This window comes from Lycium ferocissimum, chromosome 4, assembly GCF_029784015.1.
Source record: "Lycium ferocissimum isolate CSIRO_LF1 chromosome 4, AGI_CSIRO_Lferr_CH_V1, whole genome shotgun sequence".
NCBI classification, from domain to species: domain Eukaryota; kingdom Viridiplantae; phylum Streptophyta; class Magnoliopsida; order Solanales; family Solanaceae; genus Lycium; species Lycium ferocissimum.
Window position 1 is genome coordinate 36,925,422 of NC_081345.1, and position 5,464 is coordinate 36,930,885.

Genomic DNA, 5,464 nt, shown 5'->3' on the forward strand with positions numbered 1-5,464 from the left:
AATATATGTATAGAATGTTACATAGAATATGTATCACTACGGTATGTGTATAGAAAAATGTATAATATGTGTATAATTAGTAAGTATACATTAATTATATATTTATTAAGCAGGAGTTATACGTTGATTATACATTTGTTATACACAAATTATACCACAATGATATATTTTCTATAAATTTACAGTAGTGATACACATTCTATACAACAATGATTATACTGTATATGTATAAAATATGTATCACTATTATATATGTATTTTTTGAAGGCTCAGAAATTTTTTATTGACCTTTAGCGGCGACTAAAGTCACCAAAAATAGTCCTGTTCTTTTTGCATCAAACTTTTATTTTAGTGGCGACTAAAGTCATCACAAAAGTTCAATTTTTTTTTTTTTAGCGAATGGGTTGGGCGGCTAGTGCTTGGGATTAGTTTGGGCTGATGGGCCACCTCGCGGTATTAAGCCCAAAATGAGGCCTTTTTTAGCATATTTTTTTTGTTGGTGGCCTCTCAATATTCTTTTCCCTATATTTATAAGATTAAAATGACCTTGATTTTATCTATCGAATTTTTAGTTACTTTAAACATAAGGGTAAAATTATAAAATTTCACCGTACACAGTATCTTGCTTTTATATTTGGGACTGAAAATAAAAATCATAAAATCAATTCAGTGCCAACTAGATCGGGTTTTCTTGTAAGACGAATTATAATAATGAAATATTCCGTGACTGTGTACTCACCAATGATTGAGTGTAGGGGTATCTAAGTAATGGCAAAAATACGCGCATGGCTTTAAAAAACCGAATCGAGCCGAGAAAAAAACTCGATTAGTGGTTTGGATTTGACTTGGTTTGGTGTTGAAAAAAAAAATCCGACCATAATTGATTTGGTTTGGTTTTAACTAAAAAAAGTCAAACCAAACCAAACCAACCTGACACTACATGTGTTCATTTTTAAAAATATTGTATACATAAAAATATTTATTTGTAATATAATTTATAAATATTTCTTAAATTTTTTCGTAATTTTTTGTCTTTTAGCATATTATATTTAAAACGCACTTAGAATTTTGAATGTCAATAGTTTTATATCATCGGATGTTAGTAACTCAAATAAAGTCTAAACCAAAACCAACTCAACACTAATGCTAACAAAAAATTCAATTCTACAATTAGAATGACGATGTTGGATATGTATTCTGTTTTGCATAATTGGTTTTCGATAGTGAAAAAAAATAACTTAATTTTTCTTTGTCATGAATTAATACTTATTAAATTAATTTATTTTAGCATGACTTAGTACTTTTAGATTATGGTCATTTTCTTTAGGGCTTATAATTAGCAATATTTATTTTAACTGATTTTATTATCTTTTGTTGTTGAATATAATAATACAATGTCATCACTCATCTCACATTTTGTGTTATTTTCTTAAGAAACACCTTAACTATATAGCTATATCTTACTAGGACTAAAGAAATATTTAAAATAAAAGTTATATGTTTTGTATGAAGACTTTTCCGGAAAAAACCCTAAAAAACCTGAGGTTGAAAATACCCGAATTTTATTGGTTTGATTTGGTATATAAATCTAAAAACCCGACGCAATTGATTTTAATGCAGTATTTAAAAATCAACCAAGCACGATCGTTATACACCGCTTAATGAGTGACACAGAACACAGACCAAAAATGATTCGCACTTTTGCAGCACAGAGACATACACACGCATGCCTCATGATTGAGTACTGATTTCGACCTATAAAGCTAGCCATATGGATAAGGAAGGGATAAATCTTAACTGCAAAGGATCGGTTCATCCTCTACTAAGGTGGACAGATTTTTGACTTAGAAATCTTATATATATATAAAAGCGAGAGCGTAGAAACATACGCGCATTATTCTACGGCGCTTTAAAATCTAATTATCTTTTGTGTTGTTGTTTTTGGCCTTTTCCCTAAATTTCTCTCACAACTACTTAAAATACAAAAGCTGAAAAGTCACGATTATTCAAAGCATTCACCTAATCGTCGCTCATCGCCCTAAATATTTAATCCGTCACTTGTAAAACCCAAAAGAGGAAGGCCTTTCAGTATGGACACCAAAAGGTTTGAAGGTAGAGACAATTCGACAGGAATAACTGTTTGAAAAGAGTTTCTTTGACTAGTGCTATCCACCTGGTCAGAACTATTTTTGAACTTAAAGTAGTGCCATATAGATTTGATACTTAAAGTAGTGCCATATACATTACCGGTGATCAGAACTTAAAGTAGTGCCATATAGATTTGATACTATTTTTGAAGTTCTTTGTTTGGTGTTTACGTGTCACATGCCTTTGCTAGATTATATCAGTAATCATGAAAGGCGAGCATTATGTTATACAGAGCAAATTCTTTGCCTGTATTATCTAAATTTTTTGATCTCATGAGTTTGGGATCCTCCATTTACAAGCACTGGTTTACTTGGCCACTTTGAAGCTTACAAAACGTGCACTTCTACTGAAGATTGGAACGTGCTGATGAAATCCGAGCTAATTTTGCAGTTCTTTCGTCAGGATATTGCGCTTGGACCGGAGCTGAGTGAGGACACCATTTGGTCCGTACAGCCGTTGATCCGTGTGGCCGTTGATCCGTTTGGTCGTTGGTCCGTTTGGCCGTTGGTCCGGTACAGCCGTTGAACGTGAGCCACGCGTCAGTAGCGTCCTGACATGGTCAACCACCAACCGTGCGTGTGTCAGACGGCGCCGTCAGTCTGTCCCCAAATCCGCTCGGAAGCGTCCTTGTTATTGTTATTTTATTTTGTTTTCGGTTCACATTGTACGAAGTCCATGGAGGCGACAACTATAAATATGGGACACCCCCTGCGCTGGAGGGGTTGGCTCCTTTTATCTTTCAAGAACATTTGCGATTGAAGAATCTCATATTTTCATTCCCTCTCATGCATTCGGCCTAGGCCATTTCTTTGTAAATTATTGCTAATCATATAATACATTGTTCACAAACGTTTACATCTTCGAAAAGCCCACTGCTTCATTAGTGAGCCTTCCAATTTCTATTTCCTTTATCTAACATACGTAAAGAACAAAGCACATATCCTATACCCACACAAATTCAATTGATTATCCGATTTCGGGGTAAACAGTTTGGCGCCCACCGTGGGGCTAGGATAATAGTTCTTAGTCTTGATCCTTATCAAACTCATTTAAACCGTAACCCCTCGTTCGTCTCGTCAAAAACGAATCTATGGGTGACGTCGGGCATTCGGTCACGTTAACTGTGCACAAATTGTAGCGAGAAAATGAGGGCGGCGAACAACGGGGGCTGCCAAGAATCTGCCGACCCGAACCCCGTTGACTCGAGGGAGGGGCTCGATCGGCAAAACACCGTGGATCAAGAGAATGCGCCTACCCCCGCGATCCCCCTGAACTCGTAACTCGGTTACATTGTCTCGGACCCAAGGCGGGAAGGAACCGGAGGCACCGAATGACGGCATTAATTTGCGTCGATTTTCGAGATGTTGCGGGAACGAAGAGAACGACAATTCTTGGGAGCAAGGAAGGCGATTGCCGGTTACAAGGCGGACGAGGGAAGTTGGGCGGAAAAAGGCCAAGGGTACAGTGGAAAGCGGAAGAAACGAACAGCGGGTGGTCGAGAGCAACGATTCTGGGGCCGGTTCTTCCACCGAGGTCCTAAAAATGCTTGAGACTTTGGCAAAACGGGTAGATTCGACCGAGAAGAAGGTTGAGACATATAACTCTCGGGTGGACCAGATCTGGGGGCCCTTTCTTTGAAGGGCCGGGTCGAAAAGGTACATCCAAAGGCCTTTTCCGCCAAGTGCGGCCCCCGAAACTGATCCCAAGAGGTTCAAGATGCCGACATCCGAGAAATACGACGGCACCACGGACCGCGCGCGAGCACGTGACCTCGTATACCTGCGCCCGCCAAGGGCAATGATATGGAAGAAGACGAGGTTGAGTCGGTACTCTTTGAAAAAGTTTGGCGAAACGTATCGAAGGGAGCGCGCGTGGTATGACCATCTGCCGAGCACTCGATCACTTCGTTCGAAATCTTTGGTGACGCCTTCGTAAAGGCGCGTGCGGTGCCATCAAGGTACGGACGCAAGGCGACATCTTGGGGATTACACAAGGGACGATGAGTTGCTAGAGAGTTCGTCGCCGGTTCCGGAGGAGACGGATGGAGGTTACCCCGGTGCCGGAAGAATGGGCCGCACAAGCTTTCACAAAGGGCTCGATATGCTTCAGCTCGGTTGCCTCGGCCAAGTTGAAGGAAAACTTGCTAGAATACGAGGCGTAACATGGGCGATGTACACAATCGGTATGAGTCGAAGATTCGGGTGGAGGATGACCGGCTCGAGCTCTCTCCGGTAAGGTCGAGGATGAACGAGAAGCTTCGAGAAACGAGGAAGGGTTACGAAACGAAGTCGAATCGACTAAAGAAAGGTTTCGGCCATACTCGCACCGGAGCGATCAAATTTTAAGACGGAAAAATCAAGGGAAGGCCGGGAGCCACCTCTCCGGTCGAGGTAGCAGAGTGGACACGCGCCCGCTAAACAGCCGGGGGTCCTCCTTCAGAAGCGACACCGGGAGTTCAGCCGGCAATAAAGGTCCTCCAAGGATTTCGGAATACAATTTCAACGTCAGTACCTCGGATCTTGTCTCGGCCATCGGTCGTGTTCCGGACGTTCGGTGGCCGAAGCCACTAAGGACAGATCCCGGGACACGGGATCGAGCATGGTTTGTGAATACCACGGAACTCACGGTCACAAAAGGCGGGGATTGCCGCCGATTGAGAGAGGAGTAGCCGGTTGTTGAAAAACGGCCATCTACGAGAACTATTGAGTGAACGAGCCAAAAGCCATTATAAGGAGAGAGAAGTTCATCGAAGGATCGAACCGGTCGAACACCGGCGTGTGATCAATATGATAGTCGGGGGATTGACGTCCCTAGGTGTCCCGTGTGAAGCGGACAAAGATCTCCGTTGTTCGGGAAAAACGTACCCGAGATCATTTATCAGGAGCTTCCATCTCCTTCGACGACGCGGACGCGAGGCGTCGTTCTCACGCACAATGACGCTTTGGTAATTTACGTACTTATCTTTAAAACTATGGTTAAACGTATCTTGATTGATCCGGGTAGCTCGGCCCGACATAATTCGATGGAGAGTGGTCGAACGATTGGGAGCGCTCGATCGGATCGTGCGGCAACCGGGTACTCGGCGGGTTCAACATGGCGGCGAAACCACAAAAGGGGAGATCTGTTGCCCATAAACATTGAGGCCACCATTCAACGAGACCTTGTTCTACGTAATCGAAGGGGACATGAAGTACGATGCGTTGTTGGGAAGGCCTTGGATACATAGCATGAGGGCGGTGCCTTGACGTTGCATCAAATGCGAAGTTCCCCGCCTTAGAGGGTGAAAACCGTCGCGGTGAGCGACCCGCGACAAAGG